This window comes from Scomber japonicus, chromosome 19 (genome assembly GCF_027409825.1).
Source record: "Scomber japonicus isolate fScoJap1 chromosome 19, fScoJap1.pri, whole genome shotgun sequence".
Lineage (NCBI taxonomy): Eukaryota > Metazoa > Chordata > Actinopteri > Scombriformes > Scombridae > Scomber > Scomber japonicus.
The window spans coordinates 27318051-27333050 of record NC_070596.1 but is presented as its reverse complement, the minus strand read 5'-3'; positions in this window follow the sequence as shown (position 1 = coordinate 27333050).

Sequence of the window (15000 nt, the reverse complement as noted above, 5' to 3'; positions counted from 1 at the left end):
GAGATTATCAAGGGGGTAGGGGGGTGGGTGATGGGGGGTGGGGGGGGGGGTGGGGGGGGTTGTTTTATAAAAGACTGTGAAAATCAATCAATAAAAGGTTGAAACAGGTGTCACATAATTGGTGGTTTATCTGGAAGGCTTTTCTTAGACGCAGTGGGCACTCAGGATGAAAGGTGGAGTGTCTTTTACAGTTAATCTGATTGAAGCTGCATGTACTGTATATATGGGTCAATGACATGACGTAATGCAACCCAGTGTCATTTGGTGTAACCAGTATTTGTGATTATATACAGGAATATATATGTGTAATTAATGTAATACATTTGTAGCAACACAACACTGTTTTTTAACAGCTTTTACATCATCTGTCACAATTTACTTTGAAAAAATTGGTTGTTTAGGATACTTCCTGCTCAATATTGACAAAATGCTTGAGAATATAAATGTATAAATACTCCAAAAATGTTTCTTTTCTTTTGATGTTTTAAAATGAAGTAATAATTTGAATAAGTGCACTTAAATACACTGTAGGTGGATCAAATATTTAATATTTATCATTCTTTTCTGGTGACACCATTTGACATTTTCAGGAGCATTCAGTTGCTTTTGGTTAAAAAAATGGTGCAAATGTCATTTCAAATTATATAAAACCAAGAAAAAAATACAAAATGTACATTTGAACAAACCTGATGCTGCTTTAAAGACATTTTTTAAAGATATTTTTGAATTTCTCATCTTGCCAGCCCTTATTTGTCAGTGACGGCCAAATGGAAAGGAGCGAGTCAGAGAAAGGCAGTTCACAGTGATATGACAGCTGACAGGTTAATAGGCACCTGTATGACACACACAGAGCCCCTGATAATTAATGTGCCATCACCTGTCTGTGCTCTCACTGACAGGAACTGACATCTTCTCACACACAGAGATATACTTAGCTTAGAGTCAGATGAGAAGATTAATGCCGCTCTCATGTGTTTATGGTAAATATGATGAAGCAAGAGACAGCAACTGGTTAGCTTAGCTTAGCTTAGCTTAGCATACAGACTGGAAACAGGGGAAACAGCTGGCCTGAATCTGTCTAATAGCACCTCTAGAGTTATATTTTGACATCAGTTTTGTTTAATTTTTACATAAATGTGCAAAGATTACCCTGCTGGAAAAATAAGCTTGAGCAGGTAACTTGGCAGCTGGTAGCTACCAATAGTCAAACCTAGCTCAACATAGCTTAAACCAGCTACTAGCTCAGAACTGGTAGCTGGTTTAAGCTGCTTTTAACTAGGGTTTTGACAGTTGTTCGGCTAGCTACCAGCACTGAGTTAGCTGACAACTGGTTTACCATCTGTCAAAAACATAGCTCTACCAGCTGATCACCAGTTAAACCAGCTTGAGTTAAAGCAGGTAGGGTTACGATTAGCATGACCAGCTAATGACCAGATGAGGTTTTAAGCTAGTTCCAGCTTTATAGTACTTTCTTTCATTCCGATTAAAAGATTTCATGACAACTGAACCAAAGATGGAGATCTGTCAGCTGATTAGCATAGTAGTTGCTGTTGTTGTAACACTTTTATTCAAGCAACACCTTGATAATAAGGGCGTGCGATAATATTTAAGTCTTTTAGAGCTGGAATAAGAAACAAGCTCTCCTCTGTTTACCAGTTGCTCTACTTGGAAGCCGCCACATCTACAAGCGAGGAAACGTCACTGTGCATTTAGGCTACGTCTTGGCTGAGCATGTGCAGAAAGAACGCAGTGAGACAACTTTCCATGATCAAATTTTACCTTTGATCGGTTTGGGGAAAGGAATATTCTACCATTCGATTTGGGCCTGTTTATTGGGATTGAGGTGTTTACCTGGAGCATTTTCATTCAGGTTGTGTTTCTAAACTGATTTTAACCTCAATATTAGTCTCCATGTTAACCCAGCTACTGTTTGAGTTGGTGAGCATTGGATGTGCTTAATGCTGGATTTTTTAACCTCAGGAAAAAGCCTTTAGCTGTTTCCCTTGGTTTCCTGTTTTATGCTAAGCTAAGCGTCTGTAGCATAAAATGTACTGCTCAAACATCAGAGTATTTCTAGTCTTCTCATCTCTCCTCTCTCTCTCATACACCCAAGATGAAAATAAAACAGCTGATTTTCTGTCGTCTTCATCACTCTGAATTGAGACAAAGGTCAAACTCAAAGGCTTGCATGTCATTATAGGGTTAAAGTGAACAGCTTGTGAATCTGGATTGAAGTGTGTTTGTGCATGTTTGTAATGGGTTCCTTCGAATCAATAACAGAAATGAACTTCACAGAGTGACAGTGAGGGTAAATTGTAGTGAAGGATGAAGATCACTAACCCCTCCCCATCTCCAATAATAGGAACACACACACACACACACACACACACACACACACACAGAGTGAGAGATGTCCGCTTGTGTGTGACTGTCAGTCATTTAAAGAACAACCTAATCTCCAGAAATAAACGGCCGAGGGCAAATTAGATTTAGAGGAGAATCACCACTTCTAGCTCAGCGTGCAGCCTCACCACCGCTTTAATTTGGTCATCAGCTGAGTGATAACCCCGTCTCTATCACTGCAAGCCATCTCCGCTGACATCAGCTGCTACTATTGTTCAGTGTCTCATTGCAGATATAATGTGTGGAGTATAAATATGAATATTGAGAGTCTTACATAGGCTGAGGTGAAATCACATCATCACGTCATTTTCTGCTCATTCAATAAGCTTTCCATTGTCCTATAGTAAAGAAATATAGATTACAATGATAATGGATAATATATTTAACTCTCAAAATGTTTGGTAATTTTTTTAATTAAACAAATAATTAAATAAAGGATGGAAGGAATGATGGAAGGGAGGAAAGATGGAAGGAAGGAAGGAAGGAAGGATGGAAGGAAAGATGGAAGAAAGGATGGAAGGAATGACGGAAGGGAGGAAGGAAGGAGGAAAGGATGGAAGGAAAGATGGAAGAAAGGATGGAAGGAAGGAAAGGAGGAAGGAAGAAGGGAAGGAAGGAAGGAAGAAGGAAGGAAGGAAAGAAGAAGGAAGGAAGGAAGAAGGAGGGAAGGAAAGAAGGGAGAAAGGAAGGAAGGGTGGAAGGAAAGAAGGAATTTTTATACGATACCCAACCCTAGTCATTACTAGATCTGCAACTGACAGGAACTAATACTTTCTCAATTCAACAATTTATCATTTTGACTATGAAATCAGCAAACAGTCAAAAATATCTATACAAGATACAACAGCCCAAGATCACATCCTCAAATTCATAAATGTTGTCTGACCAACAGTCCAAAACCCAGAGACATTCAGCTCATCATGTAAGAAACGGAAAAACACTGAATCATCACTTTTTAAGAAACTGGAACCAGATACTTTTGGGAAAAACGACTAAAATGATTACTCAATTATCAAAATAGCCATATACAGTAAATCAATTAATCAACAACTAATCAACTGCAGATGTAGTACGTTAGCCTAACATGCCTAACATGTCCAGCTCAGCAGAAACACACCCTGCTAAATTGATTCCTTACACTTTTTGCTCTTGGGTTTTTTTGGTTTTGGAAAAGTAAAAAAAAAAAAAGAACAAACTCTTTGCATAATTTATTGCTCAAATTTCACAAAAGTCTCCCAAATTGTCAGAAGGCATCTAAAATGAATCATGATCTAAAATGTTTCCCCACAGAAAACTGCACAGTCACTGTTTGAAGTCGGGGTGGGTTGGTGGGGGATGGGGGGGGGGGGCGGTTTCCTAACATTTTCACTACAAAGCAGAGATAGTGTAAATGCTCCATGCACTGATGTAAGACTTTAAACACTAGCAGATTCATTATGACCAGCAACAACTCCGCACCAGTACTCTCTGAAGACCACCGCACTTCCTCTTGTTGACGTGGGGTTAAGCTCTTAATTGAGTACGTGTTCCATATAAATGAGCTGTGTTACGAGCTTGTGTTGTAGAGCTGAGGAACACAACAAGCCCAGAAGATCAAGGCGGGCGGTGGTGATGTAACGCGGGTGTAACTGGTTGGGTATAACAAAGAGAGGGGAGGAAGACAAGAAGAAGAGGTAGCAGATGACAGGCTGCCCCTCCTCTTGACCCGCTCACGCCGTCACTCTCCTGACTGTTTGTGAGAGCTTAATAATAGTCTGAGGTTTTTCTCTCCGTCAGGTGTGAGAGACGTCAAAGTGAAGAAGACAGTATGTTTATATATTCTCGTCAAATTTCTCCCCATCTGCTTCTTCTAACAAAAGATGAAGATGAACTTTGTAGCATCACAGTATGTTAATTAGGACATTTAATGTTGATGTCTCTCTGAAGAATATGATGAAACCAAACACTTGTGCTGGCATAAAAGTTCAGTAATAAATCCTCTGACTTCCCGCAAAGCTACAAAATAGACTTCAACATTAGTGGCACTGTAACTTTTAGCGATAGACTGTATAAAAGAAATGGACGTAACATCCGTGACGTCACCCATTGGTTTGTGGACTGCTGCTCGGAAGCCAATAGTTTCCCATCTAGGCAGCGCCATTTTGAAAATTTCAGGTGCATGCTGGGAAAAATAAAAACCTACTTATATTCTACTTATATGGGCATGAGGCGGAGCCATGGGCGGAGTGGGGAGGTTGCTATGGTTGCGAGGGTTGGATCTCGAGGACATTGGGCAATCAACCTGTCAATCAGGACGTAGCCACGCCCTAATGCATACCCTGCTTTATCGTCACATATAAAATCAGGGAGGCCAAAATGTCCCAAATGAACATCATACTGCATTGAAGAAGGCTTTAAACTAGCGATTAAGACCATAAACACATTTTGAAAACGTTTACTGAGGTTAGAAATCAAGTGAGAAGTTGGTGAATTCTCCATTGACTTGTATAGAGACAGTCGCCCCCTGGTGGCCTTTTGATAGAATGCAGTTCTAAGTTACTTCCACGTTGGCCTCATTTCAGAGGACCAGAACTCCCCGCCTGCTTTTAACCCAGCGTCACCTGCAGGTCAAAGTTTGGCTGGGTATTCTTTAAAAAATTACGATACCAGTAGCAATCCAAGTATCCTTAAAGTGATACAAATACCAGTTGAGTACTTCATTTGATACCCATTACACATTTTATTCACTTGCTTTTATCCAGTTTAACAGGCGTGAACTATGGCCACACTTTTAAAAATGTCACTTTATAGAAATGTAAGCAACATCTGGGTACAATTGATATATTAATAGTGTAATGAGAAGCTGTGTTGTAACCTAAAATATTGCACAGAATTTATGACACTACAGAGATTTAGGGAATACCAATGAACAGACTGGGCAAAATAATTAAAAACGATAAACAGACTCTGAATCTAGCTGTTAATCAGCTCCAAAAATAACAGATTGGAGGCTTAAGTAGCTGCCCAGAGAGGGAAGGAAAAACACTTAAACCTAAAAAAAAAACACTAAAAAAGAAAGATTAATGCTAGGATTATCTTCTTTTGTGGTTAGATTAATATCAAGTAATCATCAAAATCCACCCTGTCAATTAATAAGAATATCTTTTTAAAGAATATCAGTCTATAGGGATGAGAAAATAATGCAATACTGGCTATAATAGCACCAAAAACATATATCACCCTGAGATCTGGTGATTGATACGGGGTGTGACAGATATTTGCATGAGTGTGTGTCCGCATGTTTCCGTGTGTGTGCGTTTATGAGAGAGATTGATGATTGACGCAAGTGAAAGGGCTGCAAAAATGTTTTATTTCATTAGGATCCTTCAGCTCTTGTCCTTGTCATATCTGTATCCTGCAGACACAAATGACTCGCAGTGACTTGACAAGTAGGCTGAAAGTCCCTAATGCACGGAGACTCCCTGAAGACGTGTGGATATGCACAGCCAAAACACACACACACACACACACACACACACACACACACACACACACACACACACATACACACACACACACAGCACAGCTTCCAGACTCAAACTCAGACACATAATAGGACTTGAGCCAGCAGGAAAAGTACGTACATATGTAAATATACCACTGAATAAAATATTTTGTTATGGATTTGTTGATTCAACATGCAAATGTGACTATGTCAACAGCGTGTTAGAGTGGGACTTGTTAGACTTTGGTCCCTCGTTGTGTGAGGTGAAAGCCTTCAGGGAGAGCTCCGACTCCTGCTGTGTTGATATGAACATCAAAGACGAACTGACACCGACAGAATGCTAAAAAAAACCTTCATATCTGCAGTAAAGAAACCCAGTTTTCAACAGCGCTGCACTCTACTGCCTCTGCAGTACCACTTCAAAAGTTTATTTTCACTATGCAGGCTGCTACCATTATGACTACTGCTACCTCTACTAGTACTGGGGGGTAGTTAGTATCATCACACCAAGTTATTGTTTGCAAATATGAATAATGTGTCTCCACTTCCTGCCACTATGTAAATGTGAAGCCATTTCCAGGAGCTGCCACCTTGCCTGTGTGATGTCATTTGGAGCCAGAGTCTGCGCAGTAGAGTCGGGCGGTGGGTAGTTTGAGAGCTGTCAATTACGCTACACTCCCTTTTTTTATATAATAAAGTAACTAATCAGAAAAATGAACAGTTTGATAAAAATTAGCATGATGAGAACTACCTAAAATTACAGAAACCATCTTTGGAAAAAAATTATTTGACCTGTACTTTTTTTTCGTCCCATCTGCTAACATAGAGAGGACCTATACTGCAGCCAGCCACCAGGGGGAGATCCAGATATTTTGGCTTCACTTTTCGGCAGCTGTCATGACCAGGCGAGTAGCTCCTGGTCTGAAAAGTGAAGCCAATGCGGAAGTACCTTAAACCTGTATTCTCTCATATGACCAGCAGGGGGCGACTCCACTGGCTCCAAAAAGAAGTCCAATTGTATTAAAGTCTATGAGAAAATGACCGTACTTCTCACTTGATTTATTACCTCAGTAATTCTTTCGCTAACCATGATGTAACCACTGATTCAGAGTAAAGGAGTATCTGTTGCTATTTTACAGTGTGTTTTCAGTTCATTAAAGCTAATTGTAACATTTTGATAATCTAAAGGAGTCAGCAGTTTTTCTGGTAAGTGCATTTAGTTTGAATGGTTTTAGGCCTGTTTTTTCCTTATTGAAAATTAGCATTAGCATTATCAAAGCTAACCGTAGACCGCAAATGCGCTGCGCTAACCAAACTAGCAGCTAGCGATAAGATATTCCTTTATTAGTCACACGATTGGGAATTTTACAGGGGTAGGTGGAACATAGTTTCAGCTCCCCCCTCTCATCCAAATATGGTCACCTCTGTTTCCCCAAAATCAAATCGTTAAACTCGAGACTTTACAATGGCAGTCCACAAACCAATGGGTGACATCACACTGACTACGTCCATATGTTTTTGCAGTCTGTAGTCATGGCGATCATATTTATGTACAGTCAACAGTCACTCCCCAATCCCTGCTGTGCTGAGCTCAGTGTCTCCTTGTGTGGAGTGAAGAAGTCGTATCTTAAAACTCCAAAAAAGATTAATGCTGCATATTTTCTACATTTAAATAATAATCTACTCCTTGTGAGTTGGCTGACTGAACCGTTTCTTGTGTCATTACCATAGTGTATTGTGTGGGGTTGCATAGTTTGACCATCAGCCACTATAGGCTCTATTTTTAGGCATTTAGGTATTTCCTTTATTCTGTAATCACTGTATAAAACAATGAATCAGCCATTGTTGTTTCTGGGCCCTGTGCATTGCTTATCCGCCCCTTCAATATGTTCAGTCTTTGTTGTCCCCCTTGGGTCTCGCAGCACGGCAAAAATAGACACACCAAAGCAGACTCATCCATCAGTAACACAGATTAAAATAATTATCAAAGATTAAAAATATCCTGGAGAGAGATAGAGAGAGAAACACACACTAACAACAAAGTAATGAGAGCAAGGTATTGAAAACAAACCAATGAAAACAAATTAAAAGAAGGTAAGACCAGTAAATAAAAACAAGTTAAAAACCAATAAGGCACCTGTATGATTACAGAGTTTAATCATGTGAGGGCTGATGATATACTGTAACACCATATATATATATATATATATATATATATTAACTTTGGGTTTAGTTACATTAAACAGTTATATTTAGCTCATGTGAGGCGTCCACATTTGTTTCGGCTTTCAGGCATTTCCATATTATTATTATTATTAGGCAGCAAATCTTACAAGTTGGACCATAATTACAATTTGGATATTTATGCTATTTACAAGTCGGAAACACATATTTACTATAACTCCAGTATGACAGTGAAAAGTTGCAACGAGCAGTTCATTAATTGATTAGTCAATGGACGTAAAATTAATCAAATAACTGTTTTAGTATTTTTCAAAGCAAAAATGCCAAAAATGTGCCAGTTGCAGCTTCTCCAATGTGAGCTATTCTGTGTCATACATAATTATGGCGCTTTTCCACTACACAGTTCTAGCACGACTCGACTCGACTTTTTTTGCGTTTCCACTAGGGATAGTACCTGGTACCTGCTACTTTTTTAGTACCTGCTCTGCTGAGGTTCCAAGCGAGCCGAGCTGATACTAAAATGTGACGTCAACAGACTGCTGGCCTCTGATTGGTCAGAAGAGTTGTCGCTGGAAGTGTCATGAGCCGTCCCACACAAGAATCAAACCCGGCATTTTTAAATACCGCCAACAGCGTTACAGCCATACGGCTCAATGTTCTTGCTTTGTGTGTGACAGAAAGCCACATACAACAGCAAGTACACCACTGCCTCCATGTCCTCCATTTTTTATGTGTTTGTGTCGCGTATAAAACGAAGTCACGGCAGTTTCGTGTAGCCGTTGCTATGACGACCCCGCTCTCGTTGAGGAGGTACTTCTTTGTAACGGTCGTTCCTGGAACCGTGTCGAGTCGAGCCCAGTAGTGCTGGAAATGTGTAGTGGAAAAACACCATGAGAGCTGCAAAGATCGGTCGATTTATTGATTAGCTGCCAACTGTCGAACTAACAGACAATTATTTTGTTAACCAGTTAATTGTTTTGAGCCATTTTTTAAGAAGAAAAATCCAAATTCTCTGATTCCAACTTCTCAAATGTGATTTTTTTTCTTGTTTCTTTAGTACTCTATGACAATAAAGTGAATGTCTTTGGGTTGCGGACTGTTTGGAAAGTCTGGACATAAGGAGACATTGTAGCTTGCATCTTGGGCTTTGGGAAACAACCTGACATTTTATAATTTATATTTTAACTGCAGCCGTCTACATGATTATAATCAGAATAACTTTGGATTTTGGACTGTTGATCAGACAAAAGAAGATATTCCAGTTAGCATGGTCTCTGAAATTAACCCTCATGTCGTCCTCCCGGGTCAAATTGACCCCGTCTGTTTCTTCTTTCCTCCCTCCCTTCCTTCTGTCTGTACTTCCTCCATCCCCCTTTCTTCCCTCCTTCTTTCCTTCCTTTCCCTCCTTCCTTCCTCCCTTCTTTTCCCTTCTTCCTTCCTTCCTTCCTTCTTTCCTTCCCCCCTCCTTTCCTTCCTTCTTCCTTCCTCCCTTCCTCCCTTCCTCCTTTCCTTCCTTCCTCTCTTCCTTCCTTCCTTCCCCTCCCTTCCTTCCTTGACTCGAGGAGGGTTAAACAGGAGGGTTAAAACACTACTATTTAAACTATTTTATTGACAAAAAGATGAATTGATTATGAAAATAATTATTAATACTAGCTCTAAATGAGTGCTGGATATCCCTCTGCCCTGAAGGAAGCAGTTCAAACTCTTTATTTAGGGGTGTGTCTCTGTGCTTGGACCTCAGTTCCAGCGTATTGTCTACACTTTCAGAGCTACACATGGATTGGATTCAGCTCTTGTATCTAACAAATGAGGACTTACAACCGTAGAAAACATGTGCACAATGCCAGATTCCAAATATACAAGACTGCCACAATCAATCTTTCTTAAAGCAGCATTGTTACGCATGAAACAAAGTGATGTGCCAAACTGCAGGGAGGTGAGATTGTCCAGAAACACGTCTCCTGCAGACTGAGAAGGAACTCTGTTGTAATCCTGCACAGTTGAAAGCTTCCTAACAGCAGGATCTGCAATCAAAGGGCTGCGAGGCATAACTTAACCTTTCCATTTTCAAATTATCTTATAATCTCCTGTCTGAATATCTGCTCTTAAACCTCATAATGAACAAATGATCAGAGGTGTGAGGGCATGTATTGTGACACTTCATGCGCCCCCCACTCACCCCACTCACCCACCCAAACACCTACCACCACCACCACCACCACCTCAGATGTCATCAATAATGCAACAGCTGTGTCTGCATGTGATTTGTTTATGCTCGTTGCTGATGCCAACCTCATTGTTTTTTCATGAAAACTGTAAACTGCATATTTACAACCTGTTACAAGGAGCAAACAATGGAAGCACACAGGCACGCAGAAACCACAGAGGTATGCAAATATAACTTTACAGTTGGAAGCCGAGGTCATTAATATACACTTCAAAAATGTATATTACTGCAACAAAAATGAAATAAAAGTCTACATTTACTAGTCTTGTCGGAAGATAATAGGATATTGGGATAAAATATGGCAGGGTGTGAGAAAAATAATAGGATACGAGATACCCAAATCTTGTAAGATATTTTAATTGGGAAATTTGACACAAGATATAATACAAAAAGCAATAATAAGGTTATGGTATAGAGCAGAATCACCGACTGTAGAGCAGTGGAAGAAATATTTGTAATGGAAAAAATTACACATAAACTACGATTACAAGAGACAGAATTTCCGGAAAAATGGGAGAAATGGACTGATATAGTTTTATAGTGATAAATTTCAGTAAAAAAATAAGTTAAAAAAAAAAAGTCTACATTTAACCAGGCGGGGAGTTCTGGTCCTCTGAAACGAGGCCAACGCGGAAGTAACTTAGAACTGCATTCTATCAAAAGGCCACCAGGGGGCGACCGTCTCTATATAAGTCAATGGAGAATTCACCAACTTCTCACTTGATTTCTAACCTCAGTAAACGTTTTCAAAATGTGTTTATGGTCTCAATCGCTAGTTTAAAGCCTTCTTCAATGCAGTATGATGTTCATTTGGGACATTTTGGCCTCCCTGATTTTATATGTGACGATAAAGCAGGGTATGCATTAGGGCGTGGCTACGTCCTGATTGACAGGTTGATTGACCAATGTCCTTGAGATCCAGCCCTCGCAACCATAGCAACCTCCCCGCTCCGCCCATGGCTCCGCCTCATGCCCATATAAGTAGAATCCGTGTCTTTATTTTTCCCAGCATGCACCTGAAATTTTCAAGATGGCGCTGCCTAGATTCGAAACTATTGGCTTCTGAGCAGCAGTCCACAAACCAATGGGTGACGGCTCGGATGTTACGTCCATTTCTTCTACACAGTCTATGCATTTAACTCATATATCAACCAGTGTGCAGGAACAGTAATGCAACCCAAAGCAAAAGCTTCCAAACACAGCCTGGCCTGCCTGACAGCGTTTCCCCTGACGAGATAATAAAGTCAACCTTGACCTCTGAACTTTGACTTTTTCCTCTGAGGCTGGATGCTCATGTTTGTCAGAGAGGCTGAAAGACGAGCCTGGCCGCATATCTTTATCAGATCTCTATCAGTCTTATTCATCTCTCCGACCGGCATCATCACTCTGCTGCTAACGCACACATCACCACGGCGATAAACACCAGCGCGCGGACACACACACTGATACACACACCATATGTCAGGAAAGTCAATTTGATGGAGCACTTTCCACAGCCAACATGGCTACTAAACACACACCTTGGCAGTGATGAATGTAGTGGCTCGATGTAGTGTGTGTGTGTGTGTGTGTGAGTGTGTGTGTGTGTGTGTGTGTGTGTGTGTGTGTGTGTGTGTGTGTGTGTGTGTGTGTGTGTGTGTGTGTGTGTGTGTGTGTGTGTGACTCTCTCTCTCTACTGGACTGGCAGATTTAGTATGTGTGTGTTTATGGTCTCTGCTCTATTTTGCAGTTTGGGTTGCATTACTGACACATTTATCGCTGCAGTTTCAGAATTACACCTCCCAGTTTTAATGTAGTAGCAATTATAATCTACTGCAGTCTGTTAAAAATTCAAAAAACAACACTACATAACCTCTAATGTCACAGTGATAAAGCAAAATCTTCCAGGTGAAGTTAACCTTCATTTTCCCAGAGCTCAAAATCAATTCTGAAGTATGGATTCATTTACTTTATGTCCAATTTGATGATCATTACAGTTGATTTTGTGTCAAGGGAGTGATTGAAAAATAATGGAGTGCTATGTGGCTGTTATTCTCATATAATATATCAAGCGTACAAAATTCAGCAATACTCTCGTCCAGCATGTTTTAAATCGTCTACTGCTTTAGAGCTAAATGAAATCGTCTGTTTGCTTGACATATTTTAGCATGACTGACATTTAGCGGGTAATGTTCACTATGATGACAATCCTCAAGTCAAGCAGCAAGGTTGAGAATCTGAGGCTCATAAACTAAAATATTGGAGAAATTAAATGAGGTACTAGATGAAAAGTCAAAGGATCTCCAAAGTTATTATTAATTATCCTGAAGAAGATATAAATAGCCAAGTTTCCATCCAAAATGTAGCATAAATTTTGACCAAATTTCCAGAGAAATTGCCAAAAATAAAATGTGAATTAATACTATACTAAATATATTTAATTATAAAAAGATGGTGGAACTAATTATCCAGTCTGTGCCATTAACCCTTGTGTCGTCCTCCCGGGTCAAATTGACCCCGTCTGCTTCTTCTTTCCTCCCTCCCTTCCTTCCGTCTGTATTTCCTCCATCCCCCTTTCTTCCCTCCTTCTCTCTTTCCTCCCTCCCTCCTTCCTTCCTTCCTTCCTTCCTTTTTTCCTCCCTCCCTCCTTCTCTCTTTCCTCCCTCCCTCCTTCCTTCCTTCCTCCTTTTCCTCCTTTCCTTCCTTCCTCCTTTCCTTCCCTTCTTCCTTCCTTCCCTCTTTCCTCCCTCCCTCCTTTCCTCCCTTACTTCTTTCCTTCCCTCTTTTCCTCCCTTACTTCCTTCTTTCCCTCTTTTCCTTCCTTCTTCCTCTCTCCCTCCTTTCCTCCCTTACTTCCCTTCTTCCTTCTTCCATCCCTCCCTCCTTTCCTTCCTTCTTCTTTCCTTCCTTCCTTCCTTCCTTCCTTCCTCCCTCCCTCCCTCCCTCCCTCCCTTACTTCCTTCATTCCTTCCCTCTTTTCCTTCCTTCTTCCTCCATCCCTCCTTTCCTCCCTTACTTCCTTACTTCCCTTCTTCCTTCCTCCCTCCCTTCCTCCTTTCCTTCTTTCCTTCCTCCCTTCCATCCCTTCTTCCTTTCCTTCCTCCTTTCCTTGACTCGAGGACAACAGGAGGGTTAAACCACTGCAGAAGACGAGGAAACTTGTGGAAAACATGATGGAAATATGACATTTCTGTTTGTTTCGTGTATTCGAACCTCCGTCTCCTCGTCACTCTACACTCCTCTCATGTTTTCTTCTCCTCAGCGGAAGTTTTAATGATCTTTAATTCAAATGTTTCGTGTACATCATCATCTATTCATTAAGTCTGTTCCCATTTTCTTTTCTTTTTATTGATACACCTGCTTTTTCCACGTCATGCAAATGTTTCAAACTTCTTGGGGAATTTCGAACATTTCCATTCAGTTGTTTTTTTTGTGTGCACAAATCGAACATGTGCATGAAACCATAGCAAATGAAAGATGGAAAACTACTTAATATCTTAAACAAATCTTATGACAATCCATACAATACTGGCCATGATATTTCAGTCTGGACCAAATCCATCCAAAAAAGTAAAGCAGTGGGTGGAGGGTGGAGAGACTTGGCATCATGGGTAATTTTTCGGCTATGTGATAACGTGAGGATGGATGACGTAGGTATGACAGCTGATCTACGGAGACTGACCGACTGTAACTAATCAGTTACAGGGCACTTCTAACACTGATGTAAAGTGATCCAAGGGAAATGTAATCCCAGCAGCAAAGCAATGAGGTTGGCTCTGACTCAGGAGGTAAAGTGGGTCATCTACCAAGTGGAAGATGTGTGGTTTGAACCCCCCCAGTTTCTCTCCAGTGTCGAAGTGTCTTTGGGCAAGACACTGAACCTCAACATGCTCCTTAAGGCTGTGCCAATGTGTGTGAATGGGTGAATGTGGCATGTAGACTAGAAAGGTGCTATATGCAATCAATTTACCATCTACCAACAGAGGTGCATTAATGAACGGGCTAACCTGGGCTACAGCCACAGGGCCTCCACTAATTATGTAGACTAATGAATACTTGACCGTAACACACATGACGCTGCACTACAGTGGCATCTGGTGGTAAAAGTGACGGGGATGGTAAATGGACTGTACTTATATAGCACCTTTCTAGTCTTTACGACCACTAAAAGCTCTTTACATTACATCTCATTCACACACATTCACACACATTCATACACATGATGGCAGGAGCTACCACGCAGGGTGCCAACCTGCTCATCAGGGGGAAGTTAACCATTCATTCTCATTCATACACCGTTGACACAGCAACGGGAGCAATTAGGGGTTAAGTGTCTTGCCCAAGGACACATCGACATGTGGACGAGAGAGCCGGGAATCGAACCGCCAATCCAATCTGGTGCGACATCGAGAGCCCCCCCCTCCCCTCGTCCTATATCTTTAATTTTGATGCAATGAATCACAATCACACCATTTATATCCAACACGCAGCTCAGTAGACGACACATAGCATAATAGTTAGCGACAATGAAGCGTTCACACCCAAGTGGCGTTGTAAGTATATGTTGGCTCATTTGCAAAAGTTAAATGCACATAGTTAATGGTACATACAATGGTACAAATAAATGGCACAGAGCCAAAGATGAACTTGTATTGAGTTTTTATAGGCAAAATATAGTGTGTCAACCACTTAGGGATAAAGTCCTGTAGCGGGGGTGCGGGGT